Source organism: Amblyomma maculatum, chromosome 9 (assembly GCF_055883805.1).
Source record: "Amblyomma maculatum isolate TAMU_Amacu chromosome 9, ASM5588380v1, whole genome shotgun sequence".
NCBI classification, from domain to species: domain Eukaryota; kingdom Metazoa; phylum Arthropoda; class Arachnida; order Ixodida; family Ixodidae; genus Amblyomma; species Amblyomma maculatum.
In genome coordinates this window covers 42,934,235-42,949,141 of record NC_139352.1, presented here as the reverse complement: position 1 = coordinate 42,949,141, position 14,907 = coordinate 42,934,235, and positions in this window count along the sequence as shown.

Here is a 14,907-nt window from a genome sequence, read left to right as displayed (position 1 = left end):
GAGCGCGCTGAGCAAGTCCGATTTGATTAAACCCTTTTAAGTCCGGACTTAGCTCTGTCCTTATCGAGCAAGTGGGCCCTGTTTTCCTTATTTTTGGCTTGCTTGCCGATGTGTGCTGCATTGAAACGGAGAAATTAGGCGTCGATGTTTTAATGAAATATTTGAAGTCATCTCAAAACGTTTTCGGTGTATATGGATTTCCAAGCATATACGTATTTATTTATTTATACAAGTGCCTGCAGCACCTTAAAGGCATTATTGCAGGGCGGGGAACAAGTTAATACTTTATCTTTTTTTATCAATAAATACATTGTGTTGTATTTACAGGCAGAACCCCAAACCTCCGGCAAGAGTAGTGAAAGGGGTTGATGCAAATAATAATGTCATAAAGCCAATCGCGCAAAAACAGGAGAGAAAGAACAATGTATGGCTATAGAAACATCAGGCGTTATTTGGTCAGTAAACGTATGATATTCATAATATTGCAAATATTAACAGAATGTGCTGCTTTCAGCTCAGTTCAGTCGTTCAGTCGTGTCCGACTCTTCGTGGCCCTATGGACCATGTCACGCCACGCTCTCCGGTCTCTCACTATCTTCCTAACATCACATAACTTCATCTGCAGTGCCTCGAGGATGCCATCTAACCATCGCGTTCGCTGCCTACCCCTTCTCCGGCGACACTCAACCTTTCCCAACATCAAATCCTTCTCCAGCGACTCCTCTCTTCTCATCAGATGTCCAAAGAGCTGCGCTTTAACTTTAAAATATGACCCTCCAATGAGCAGTCAGGGTTTATGGTCGACAATATCGACTGATTTGATCTTCTGGCAGTCCAAGGAACTCTCAAGAGTCTGACTGTTGTCCTCAACTGCTGTTGTCCTCAACTGCTTGGCACTGTATGTTCAGGAAGGCATTCTTATCTCTCCTTGCCATTTTCTGAAACTCCGCATTGGGAACCTTGTATCTTTCTCTTTCCCCCATAACTTTTCCCATCCTCCTTTCCTCAGCTATTTGCAAAGCCTCTTCAGATAACCAGTTTGCTTTCTTGAATTTCTTTTGCTTTGGAACTACCTTAGTAGCAACTTCTTGTATTATATCCCGAACATCAGTCCACATCTCTTCGAGCTCTCTGTCTTCTAGATCTAATTCTTGAAATCGATTCCTCACTTCCACAGCATATTCTAATGGACTTTGATCCAGAACATACATGAGAGGCCTGCTGCTTTAGCTCCTTGGAAAATGGTTGGTAGTTTTTCATGCTTGTAATGTATGGAGGTAGTATGCTCCAATAATTGACTACATCATCATCATCATCATCAGCCTGATTATACCCACTGCAGGGCGAAGGCCTCTCCCATATTTCTCCACTTAACCCGGTTCTGTGCAAGCTGCATCCACTTGACCCCTGCGAACTTCTTAATCTCATCCGCCCCCTGCTACGCTTTCCTTCCCTTGGAATCCAGTTTGGTACCCTCAGCGACCATCGGTTATCCTCTCTTCGCGCTACATGTCCTGCCCATGTCCATTTCTTCTTCTTAATTTCTACTAGAATGTCGGTAGCTTGAGTTATTTCTCTGACCCACTCTGCTCGCTTTCTATCTCCTAATATTACCCCTACCATTTTTCGTTCCATAGCCCTCTGGGTTGTTCTCAACTTAAGTAGAACTCTCTTGGTTAGCCTCCACGTTTCAGCCCCATAGGTGAGTACAGGCAAGATGCAACTGTTGTATACTTTCCTCTTGAACGATACCGGTAAGCTGCTAGTCATAATCTGCGAGTGCTTGCCAAATGCGCTCCATCCCAATCTTATTCTTCTTGTTATTTCCTTTTCATGGTCCGGATCTGCGGTTACTACCTGTCCTAAGTAGACATATTCGTCCACTACTTCCAGTATTTCGCTACCTAATGCAAACTGCTGTTCCTTCCCGAGGCTATTGAACATTACTTTAGTCTTCTGCATATTGATTTTCAAGCCTACCTTTCTACTTTTCCTGTCTAGGTCATCAATCATTATTTGCAGTTCATCCCCCGAGTTGCTTAGCAACGCAATGTCATCAGCAAATCGCAGATTACTGAGGTATTCTCCATCTACCCTTATCCCTAACTGCTCCCATTCCAAGTCTCTGAATACTTCCTCTAAACAAGCCGTGAACAGTACTGGAGAGATTGTGTCTCCTTGCCTAACACCTTTCTTTATAGGAATTTTGTTACTTTCTTTATGCAGAACTATGGTTGCTGTGCAGCCACTATATATATCTTCCAGCACTTTCACGTACGGCTCATCTACCCCCTGATTTCGCAATGACTGCATCACCGCCGAGGCTTCTACAGTGACTACAGTGTATGTAAATGAATGAGCGTTCTAATTATTTATAATGCATGGCACCTGTAAGCAGCTGTAGATGATCGACTAGAGTAGGTACTGTTTCGTTGCAGACGTTTCACAGCATGGCAAATTGCAATATATTATTCGGTATGTAAACATTTAATTGGTAATAAAGTACAGGATGCTATTGTGACGTTATTAGTATTAGGTACCGAAAGGTGAAAGCGCAGCAGCCTCCTTTGTGCAAAAAATGGTATAATGCGCAGAGCAGTATTTTGAGCAGCCTGTAACAGCCGGATGAAGTGTTGAATGATACGTTGAGCAGTACACAGCTAGTGCGTAAATTACATGTAAACTTATAAAGCTTTTGTAGAGTGTAAGGAGTGTTTTTAGGGAAAAGATATAGTGATTTTAAAATATAAAGATATTTCAGTAAACCTTTCAACATAACTGTTGGACATAAGAGCGCCACGTAACTGGTTATCAATCAAATCTCTGCGAAGTTTTGTTTCATGAACTGTTTGCAAAGCTGTCTTATCGAGACGAAGGTTGTAAGTTTTTGAGAGACGGGTGTTTTGTGCTTTTAAGATTATGTGATTAGTTTCGGAGGTGTTCGATGTTAAATTATAGAATTGTAGCCATACATAGAGTTTCAGTAGTGTTGTTTGAGCCAGGGTGTTATAATATCCTCATTCTAAGCGGTTATAACTAATAGATTTTGATGTCGTCAGCATGTAGGGTACAGTCCTGGTTAGGTGTGATGGTAAGTCGTTAGCATATGTAAAAAAAGAAATAGGTCCAAAATTATTATTCAGGCACCCCAATATTAGCTCTAGAGTGTATTGATGTAGTGCTTTTAAGGACCACATACTACTGAATATACCCTAAAAAGCTTCTTATCAAGTCTGACATCAAGACCGTCAAATGTAACTATTCGTATTGCAAGGTGCAAGGTATCAAAAGCCTTGCTTTGGTCTACAAATATGCCAATCATGAGAAGGATATTTTTTATATTTTGCCCTATGTTGCAGCGGTGGCGTAGCGGTAGAACATCCGCCTCGCATGCAAGAGGACCGGGGTTCAAATCCCGGTGCCGCACAATTCTCCACCGGATGAAAAAAAAAAAAGAATCCGCGTGTCGATGGAATTGCATAAACAGGTTTGGGGTGCGACCTGATGCCGGTGAACACCTCCGGCAACGCACTCCCTCACCAGAACAGGAGTTGGCCACCCTGGTGCAGTAATTGGCCGCAACCTCCTATGATAAGCTCCATAAAACCTCGGCCCTCAGTCACCAGCGGCTGGGGAACAACTGACCACGGCGGCGGTCAGACCTGCGACGCAGCAGGGGGTGCTAAGAAAGCCTGGCTCCGCTGGACCGGCCGCCATTGGAAACTGACCCTGGCAACGTTTAATGCTAGAACCCTAGCTAGTGAAGCTAGCTTAGCAATGCTGTTAGAGGAATTAGAGGGCATGAAATGGGATGTCATAGGGCTTAGTGAGGTTAGGAGGCCGAATGAGGCATATACTGTACTGAAGGATGGGCATGTACTCTGTTATCGAGGCTTACCAGAGCAGCGACAACTAGGAGTAGGTTTCCTTGTAAGTAAGTATATAGCGGGGGATATAGATGAATTCTATAGTATAAATGAGAGGGTTTCAGGCATCGTAATTAGGCTTAATAAGCGGTATAAACTGAAGGTTGTACAGGCCTATGCACCTACATGTAGTTATGATGACCAGGCAGTTGAAAGCTTCTATGAAGATGTAGAATCGGCAATGCGAAAAGTAAAGACGCAGTATACTGTACTAATGGGCGATTTCAATGACTTGGAAGGGGAGCAGTTAGGGATAAGGGTAGATGGAGAATACCTCAGTAATCTGCGATTTGCTGATGACATTGCCTTGCTAAGCAACTCGGGGGATGAACTGCAAATAATGATTAATGACCTAGACAGGAAAAGTAGAAAGGTAGGCTTGAAAATCAATATGCAGAAGACTAAGGTAATGTTCAACAGCCTCGGGAAGGAACAGCAGTTTACATTAGGTAGCGAAATACTGGAAGTAGTAGGCGAATATGTGTACTTAGGACAGGTAGTAACCGCAGATCCGGACCACGAAAAGGAAATAACAAGAAGAATACGATTAGGATGGAGCGCATTTGGCAAGCACTCGCAGATTATGACCAGCAGCTTACCGGTAGGTGCAGCGGTGGCGTAGCGGTATCGCTCAAGAGGAAAGTATACGACAGTTGCATCTTGCCTGTACTCTCTTATGGGGCTGAAACGTGGAGGCTAACCAAGAGAGTTCTGCTTAAGTTGAGGACAACCCAGAGGGCTATGGAACGAAAAATGGCAGGGGTAACATTAAGAGATAGAAAGCGTGCAGAGTGGGTCAGAGAAATAACTCAAGTTACAGACATTCTAGTAGAAATTAAGAAGAAATGGACATGGGCAGGACATGTAGTGCGAAGAGAGGATAACCGATGGTCGCTGAGGGTAACAAACTGGATTCCAAGGGAAGGAAAGCGTAGCAGGGGGCGGCAGAAAGTTAGATGTGCGGATGAGATTAAGAAGTTCGCAGGGGTCAAGTGGATGCAGCTAGCACAGAGCCGGGTTTAGTGGAGAAATATGGGAGAGGCCTTCGCCCTGCAGTGGGTATAATAATGATGATGATGATGATGATGATGATGATGATGATGATGATGATGATGATTAAGTAACGCTAAGCAAAGCTAATCCTGGCGACTTCCCTCGAGTGTGCCCGTATGGCGAGGAATATAAAAGAACGTAAAATATTGTTTCAAGCGTTTCAGAAGTAGCGTTTCTATGACTTACAGGTGATAAAAGAGAGACCACATGGTAGTCTTACACCTTTAGTCTGTCCTCTTGTTTAACTTTGCAAATATTTTTGATATCCTTGACCAATGTATAACGATCGTTCGTGCGCGTTTTGCTGGCTTAGTAGGTGGCCTTTCTTGTTCTCTTTGATTGTTTCAGCCAAGTAAGTGGCATAGCGTATCGGGCGCTTTCTGGAGAACTGAAGGACTTGACAACACGCTGTTACAGAAGCCAAAATAATGTAGAGGGCACCGCGATACCGGCCATGTAATGGCACGCACCGCTGTTGCGAGCGTGGCGAAAGCGCAGGTGCAAACATTTTCATTCAGTGCCGGCAGCGCAAAGAAGTCGAGGACGTATGAAGTACACAAACGAGTGAGGACTGTCAACTGATGCTACCCGCGATACATTAGTGGTGCGCAGAGTCTACTTCAATTAGACTCAAATACACTCTGTCAACTGATGCTTTATTGCCAGTCCTGTGAAAATGTATACATTGATAACAATCAATACAAGAAAACCAAATGACATTGATATAAATAGATACAGAATATCTTCACCTGCGGATGACAAGAGCGACGTCATTGCCTTGTGTTCAAATACCTCAATTCAACTGTTAGTGCCACCGAAGCACTACTAACACAAACATCATCTAACCTCGCGATTTCAACGGCTTTCAGAATTTCTCGGGTTAGCTGATTACGGTGTTTCTTCGTCACTCTTGTTTGGGCGAGGTGGGGTGTGCAATTGTCACAGTCCCTGCCGTGAATTCTCCGGTGCCCTTTCACTGCTTCCTACACATTGTTGTGATGCTCTTTGAGACGCTCAATTAGGCATCGTCCCGTCTTCCCGATATATTGTTTCTCACAAGACAGCAGGATATATTGTTTCCCACAACGCCTTCCTGCCAGAGCACAAATTGATTTTCGTCTCCTACTTAGCAACGTTGCGCAACGAACACAGCGTTGTTCACCTTCTTGCATATCATCCCCAGCTTCTTAGGTGCCGAAAGGGAGAATCTGATAATAAATAGACTTCCCATTTTTTTAACTTTGTGTGAAAGGCCATGAAAGTGTGGACGCACTGCTGCTTTTCGTTTTTCTGAATGCTTGCAGGTGATGCCTCGTCCTCGTTTTTTTTCTTTGACTTTAAGCCTGAAAGAATTTATTGCGCTGTTGCCACAAACAGCTGCTTGGTATGCCCGGCACTCACTAGGCGCTGGGTTTGATAAGCGAAGCGGTCTTACATGGAATGAAAGCATGACTTTTAAGTGCAATAATATAGAAAGCATTGAAAACGGCTTTTATTTTCACCAATTTAAAATGAGATGATGCTAATTAAATCAATGGATTACAGTTTCGTGGTTCGTATATCCAGGATGTATGACTAGGCGAAAACGACAGCTTGAGGTCAAGAAATCTGATCGTGTTATCTTTAGGAAATTCATAGGTTAACTTCAGCAGATGAGGGCACTACACAAAAATAGATTCAATGTTTGGCATAACTCCCTCAAAGTCACTAACGTTAGTGTCGATCAGAGCAAGAAAATCATCACGAAACGGAAGCACTGCAAAACCTTCGTCCCTTCCAAACGATTTCTCAGCTTCCTGTCTTTTTGCGCAAAAAGATCACTTAGCACAGGTGCAACGCTTGAACCAATGCATACCCCTTGTTTTTGCAAGCAGATTTTATCATTCCAGGTGGCAAAGGTGGATGTCAGATACTTTAGTAGTAGTTCTAAAAAACCTGCCACAAACAGGCCTGTCTCGTTCTGGAACACAAAGACACCTTGGAGGTGAATACAATCTTCTATGCACGAAAGGAGATCTTCATGCAGTAGCGAGTAGTACAGCTCTTTGACGTCAAACGAGAATGCCATTAGACCTTTGTTCTTATGCACTTCGCAAGATTTTACCGCATGCTCTGAATTTTTTACCTGGACGGTTTAATCTATTGCCAACAAAGTTCGTAAGGAACTTAACCTTGAAGCTTTAAGAAATTTACTCGATAATAGTGAAGGTCTTAGTTTAGAGTTAATTGTTAACGCTTAGACCAACAAACCTGAATGCCTATTTCGAGTAATTGTTTCCAATAAAGGTACAGGGTCATCCACTTCTAGCTACAACCGGCCACTCCTTTCAAATCAACGTTGCGTCCGACGCAGGCGCATATTGATGCAAAGCGATGCAAGCACATAGGGAGCCATGACCTGCCACATGACTTGCCACTTATCTTTATTGCATGGTCGCGTCGGAAGCAATGGCGCTTTGAAAGCAGCGACCGTGTTACAGCTAGAAGTGGACGAGGCTGTACGTGGCAAAGCTCGATGGCAACTTATGTAAAGAACTTAATATTAGACGACCCTTTCTAGAAAAAAAAATTCAGTGCATGGCTTTGTTAGCGAGGCACCAGAAAGCTAGACAGCCAGCTAATCGAATCTTCAAGTTTTACCACCGTACTCTAGACAAACCCCTCAACGAAGCCTTTAAATTTGATTTCCTAATGTACAACGCTAGGAGCAGAATCTTGCTCCCGTTTCTCGATGTTAATAGCATTCGCGACGTGCTCTAACTTATCGAATCCCCAATGTTATGCGAAATTGTCATGACTTCGATTTAGAAAACTTAGCATCTCTTTGATTTAGAAGAATTGATTTGGCACTCGACGGGGAAACCTGCAGCTTCATGACAATATAAAATTAGACATAACAAAGCATAAGCACAGGGTCCAAAAAGAGGAGAGAGAGAGAAGGTCCGGAGGTCAACAAACTGCCACTGATGCCAAGCAAAAGCTGCGGAAACTTTAGAATTCCCACCCATTTTTCTACACTGAACGCTACGAACGATACTCAGCTACTGGTGTGTTCAGCGCTGTTTAAGATAAAAAACGCGGAATATCTTTGTCCGAAATGAGTACCACTTTTTTCTTGCTGCACCCAAAAAGACTCCACAAAATCAATGGTTGCATATTTTTTTTAATTGAAATTCGTTTATTGATTCCTCGTACAAGCGAGAGGAAGCAGGGACTAAAGGCTATGTGAAGGCCTGACAGAGAGAGGTCCCTGCCCCCCCCACAGATTCTGGCATTAAAAATTAAAAACATGTTTCAGTAACAGTTAGTCATTTCACACGCTGTTAGGATAAAAATGCACATAATACCGACTGTGAAATATGGTTACAATTACTTCAACCATATACTAATTACACAAGAAAAAATTTTATCTCAAAATCATACATTTCGCAAAAAACATTATCATCTACATGGAACAATTTAATAAAATAAAACTGATATGAATACACATGAACAGTTCCAATAACTTATGAAGAACAACCTACAGAGATGGCTGTACACACTAAGAAAAATAAGTGCTAAAGACAAGATATGCGGATTATATTCGGAAAGCCACGTTCTGCATTGCCTGAAAGCGCACATAGGAGGGATCACATAAGAGATTGTAAAATGTGAGCAGTTATTCAGTTCCAAAATACAGATTTTGTCGTATTAACAATTCCTTGATCTGCTTTTTAAATTTGCGTTTTCAGCTGCTAAATTCTACTCATTTTACACTTTTATTTTGTTTTATATATTAATGATGTATTTAATGAAATCATTCACCTCTGTCGGAGACTCCAAGGCAATGGCGACAATTTTGGTCTTGACTGACATTCAGTAAGATGAACCCTGTTTCGTATTGCAACTGGAAAGCCTAAAATATGCATTCTATCTTCAGCAAAGGGCAAATTATCCTCATTACGTCGCATTCCACTTGCATTCGTCAAAATAAAGTGCTTCCTCTTGAGCGCCGTTACCGCCGTCCCACTGCGAAGGGGAAAAAAGCAACCTTGCAGTTGATGAAACATTAGGACCCCCTTACGTGTAGTGGTATAATTACTAGCTATATAAGACTAGTATTGCTGTTCCGCTTAGTTTTTATGACTAAAACAGACCGTTGGCTACTGCAATCTTTTTAATATGTGTGAAAGCGCTGGCCCGCATCTATTCACTACCAGCATGAAGTAAGGATTTCTTCCGTATTTTTGTAATGAAAATATTATAGACGTCTCTCTTCTGTCATAGTCTCCATTGTTCTCCCATATTATAGCAAGGTTCGCATGGGCTATCTGAATAATATATTTATCCTACGTTAATAATACCTCAATAATTTACTTTTTTTTTCTTCAATATATCTATACCTGACAGTGTGCTGTATGCCTAGCATTATTTAAAGCATCATAATCTACAGGAATACAGTTTTACTACTTGCTAATTCAACTAATAGATTTTCAGTATAGAAAGAAATACACGAGTGCACTTAAATATGCTGAAGAGAGTGTATGGGGGAAAACCCCTTTAATGGTCTGTTATTACTAAGTGAAGTTTCATTACCATCCTTACTATCATCATAATCATGCTGCTATCATCAAACTAAATGAACAGCCATTGTCATGACTGCTCCCACCATATCAGTATCACTATAACTGCAGCTTTAATGTCATCGATACTGTCATTATCGCAAACTTCGAAATTATTGTCATCGCTATTATCATCCTCACGCGAGACAAAAAGATTCGAAATATTAAAGCTTTCCTTTCAAAATTCTAGGTTCTTCATCGCATACACTTATCGACTCTGACATGGTCTTTTATAGCACACCCTGACTGCACTAAGGCGTCGTTGTAAATCCACAATACATATTTTCATGCTAGACTTCTCTTGCACGTCTCGTAAAAATTTTGGTTATGCTTTTTGATCCGCAAGAATGAAACTATGATGGCATCTGTGCATGCTGTCCTGTAATCAATCAAGCGCATTTTAGAGCCTACTAGACAGGAAATCTGAAGCCGGAAGCTTTCCCTAAAATGTGTTTACAAGTGGTCTTCGTCCCGTGGTCTCGAGTTGGCGAGTCGGAGGGAATTCTGATTGTATAGAATTATATTGTTAAGGAGATATGTAATATGTCATCCTAACTAGGTCATAAGTTCATTTCATCGGAAGTCACGTGGTAAGCATGTATTTTGTGTAGAACATTTATGCTCCCCCTTCAAGGGTATCACGTTATATCGTAAGTTAACACCGGAGATATAAAGCCACACTTTAAACAAGCCGCATAAACAGGCCTGCGTGACCTTTGAGTGGCGTGTACGACTCGGCGTACACAAGTACTTCAAGGACTGGGAAGTTGATTTTATTTCACTTTTCGACCGCAACAATTAGCAAAGCTGGTTGGCAGCTACTCTCAATTTTTCATACTACAAAATCTCAAGTCACACAAACGCTCGAAGAATCAATGCTTGGCCATTTCACCTGCCGACTACCGCCATGCACGTGGTACGCTCGACGTTTTTTCTATAACCGAAGTCACAGATTCGTTATATCTGAGGGTCAAGGGTCGATACAAAAATAACGCGGAACTCGGAAATGTACTCTTTAGAGCTAGCGCTCTACATATATTAAAAGTTGTAAACTGATGACGCGTCTAATGTCGCAACAGCTGCTGGAACGCTGAGGCTTTCAAATTCCCCTGGTGCAGGTTGTCCACTGCACTAAAGGTTTTTTGCTTTATTGCATATGCAATCATGGACACTATGCTCCGCCATAAACCAAAACGCTTTCAGATATCAAACACCTATTGCTGAGATGTGAAGCTGGCAATGGTGCTCTTGATTAACACAATTCCACAGAAATAGAAAGCTACACTTAAAGGATTAGAAGAGAAGTGCTTAACTCCTGTGTGTCCGGTCTTTTGTATGCAGTTATCGCTTCATTGTTTCAGTGCGGCCAGGGAAATTCTACATTTACAAATATGAAGAAGGGAAGGAAAACCTGTACAGACTACTCGTGAAAAGCAGACGTTGAAAAAGTTGGAGTAGCTTACATAGTGAATAAATAGTGAATTGTTTAATTTATTGCACCTATTTTAATTTTTTTAGTTTATTACGCCTAGGTCGCTGGATTGGCTAGACCTGACAGTTTAGAGCTTTCTCAGTTTATTACGAATAGTAGCCAAACATTTAACCGTAGTATGAACTTCCTTAGACATTGGACTTCCGACGATGAATAGTACTTTTAAACTCGCGAAAAAGTATAAGTTATGGTCTGTAGAATGGATGGACATGAATTTGCCCGTAAGCTACAAGATTTTAGTGCTAAGTTGACTATCAGATGACGTTAAATGTCACACTGATAAAATATAATCGCACACTTTTTCGATATCCTGTGGTAGCTCAGTTATTAGGGCGCTCGACTACTGTGCCAAGGGGTACGGGATCGAACACCGGCCGGGGCGGCCGCTTTTCGATGTTGTCAAAACGTTAAGCGCCCCTGTGCTGTGAAATGTAAAAGAAGGTTCTGTGCACGTTGAAGAACCACAGGTGGTCCGATCCGACATGGGACCAATGGATAGCCAACAAAGCAGATTGGGCAGATGGTGAGTGCTGCCTTGGTATACATGCATAATGTACGCCTTAATTAGACACTTCGCTACAAAGAGCTGCAAGTTTCTGGTATGTTCAAGCTCGAGCAGAGACAATGTAAAGTCTTTCTTTGAAGTTTTGGTTACTTACATTTCCTGTAATTTTTCGTTGCTTTATAAAACCAATACAAAGCGGGGAGGATGAGCGTGTTGGCCTTCGCTCGATGAGAAATGAGCATGCTGACCAAATGCTTTTGAAACGCTGCTACACGGTTCTCGAAAAAAAAGATACAGAAACAGCACCGCAGCCCCGCCGGGGTGGTGCAGTGGTAAGACGCCCGACTACTGTGCCAGAGTTAACGGGTTCGAACCCGACCACGCCGGGGTGGTGGAGTGGTACGACGGCCGACTAGCTATGCCGGAGTTCCCGGGTTCGAACCCGATCGCGGCGGCTGCGTTTCGATGGAAGAGAAACTAAGTGGCGTCGTGTGCTGTGCGAATTAAGAATTCCCCTAATGGGGATGGGAGAGGTGGGTCGCCGCCGCTTGCGGCGGGGGCTTGCCTGTTACCGAATTTTTACCTGTTGTAGGCCGTCATTGCACCCGCCACCGCTTCGGTGGTGGACGACGGCTGTTGTTGCGGCGCGCGTCTTTCTCTCCCTCTTCTTTCTTCTCTACTGTTTCTTCTGTCTGCACGAGGCAGCAGAGGTGGCTCAGCTTCAGAGCCAGTAGCAGGCCCGTGCATTTTCTTTTGCTTCTTCCTACAGCCACAACAACAACATGTCAGTTGTTGTTGTGACTGTAGGAAGAAGGAAAAGGAAATGCTCGAGCCTGCTACTGGCTCTGTAGCTGAGCCACCTCCGCTGCCTCGTGCAGACAGAAGAAAGAGTAGAGAAGGAAGAAAAGAAAGAGGGAAAGAAAGACGCGCGCAGCAACTACAGCCGTCGTCCACCACCGAAACGGTGGCTGGTGCAATGACTGCCTACAACAGATAAAAATTCTGTGGCAGGATAGCCACCGCCGCAAGCGGCGATGACCCACCTGTCCCAGCCCCATCAGAGGAGTACCAATCACAGCCCCGTATTGCCAGGTCTCCGCCTCGTGAAAATGCTTCCCGTTTCTTAACATTCCTCGCGCTATTAAAATTGTGCGGTGCTGTTTAATAATAATAATAATTGGTCCATAGGAAAAGAAAGGCGCAGTATCTATCACACGCTCTGTGAACACCTGAACCGCGCCGTAAGGGGAGGTGGTGGTGGTTTGGTGTGTGGGGTTTAACGTCCCAAAGCGACTGAGGCTATGAGAAACGCCGTAGTGGAGAACTCCGGAAATCGACCACCTGGGGATCTTTAACGTGCGCTGACATCGCACAGCACACGGACGCCTCTTCGTTTCGCCTCCATCGAAATGCAGCCGCCGAGGTCGGGTTCGAGCCCAGGTATTCCGGACAGTAGTCGGGCGTCTTACCACTGCACCACCTCGGCGGGGCCGTAAGGGAAGGGAGGAAGTTGGGAGTGAAAGTAAAAAAAGAGATAGGGGAGCCGTAGTAGAAGGCTACGGAGTAATTTCGACCACCTGGGGATCTTTAACGTGCGCTGACATTACGTTAAAGATCCCCAGGTGATCGAAATTACTCCGTAGCCCTCCACTACGGCTCCTCTTTAACTCGATCTTTCCACTTTCACTCCCACCTTCCTCCCTTCTCTTACGGCGCGGTACAGGTGTTCACAGAGCAAGTGTGATGGATACAGCGCCTTTCCCTTCCTGTCAACCAATTATTGTTATTATTAAACAGCACCACACTATTTTAATGGGCGCGAGGAATGTTAAGAAATGGGAAGCATTTTCATATAAGGCTGCACCGAAATTAATTTTATATGCGGAGTTTTCTAATACTACGGAAATCTACTTGGAAAGTATTTCTAAGGAAGACAGCAATGATGGAAAGAAGCAGCATACTAGGCAGTGCCGGCGTATGGGAATAACCACGCGGCCTCCGGAAACGCCGGTCGAAGCACACCCCTTCCGAGCGAAGATGTTTCAGTGCGAAGCAGTAACACCCTGGCGCACAATCGGCGCTATTTTGTGAGGGAGGACACTGCGAGAAAGAGAAAAACAGAAACATATTTATATATGTAGGGCTGAAAATGCATTTCTAACAGCAAGCTTTACTGCAAAGAATGTCATATAAAGTTTTTTTTTTAAATCTACAGTATCAGAACTACACATTTTTATACTTAAAAGTATTATATACCCAACCCAAGCCCAAGTGTCCCTGAACTACAAATATTCTAATACGTATTTCACCACTTGCTCCCTTTTCTTTTTTCCATACTTACAGGCGAAAAGCAAGGCGCCCGTGTGCAGTGCGATGTCAGTGCACGTTAAAGGACCCCAGGTGGTTGAAATTTCCGGAGTCCTCCACTACGGCATTTCTCATAGCCTGAGTCGCTTCGGGGCGTTAAACCCCACAAACCAAACCAAACCAAACCATACTTACAGTTGTTTCAACGATTTCAACGGTCCTTCCCTGCGTGCTATTCTCCCGGATAAAGTTTTACCAAAGTATATTTAAAATACCCTATGTTATGATCAGGCCTCCCTGTCCACACTTTTGCCATTCTAAACTACGAAAGCGAAAAGTCTTCAATAGTGCAGTACCGTTGCCACTGACGCTGAATCGTAACTTGTTCTGGGGTATTATTTTGAGGTGTACAACTCGCAGAGTTTGAGTCATATCCAGGAATCGACGCAGTTTCGAACAAAGATAATTTTGAACGCCGACCAGCTGAATACACGTTATTGATGCACCTACGTAAGAACATTCATCCTGAACATGACGAAGGCCGGAAGAGGCCTGTTGAAGTATTTTGAAAGTAGATGATGTCTCATCCTCTAAGCGTTTAATGTGATAGCAGTAATGTCTGCCATCTGCGGCTGTGCTTGTGCATCCTGTTTCACTCAGGGGCACATTGCGGCGCGCTTATTCAATAACCCTGCAATTTGTGCCTTTCAATGAGCGGAAACTGGGAAGAATACCTAGTTTTCGGCTTATAAGACGCCCCGTTATATAAGACGCACTCGTAATTATTAGAGGCTTGAAACAAACAAACATTGGTAATAAGACGCCCCCTTGTATAGGAAGCACCTTAATTTTTTCAGGTTAGGGCTACAAGACTGCACTATATATGTTTTCTCGACCATCGCGTGCTATGTGCCTGAAAAAAAATTACGTGCGCGTGCGATTCATAGAAAAATACAAAAAAAAAAACTCTCGCTCGGTAAGAGCAGGAACAATTTATTACTACTAAAGCCATGAAAGGCCTTA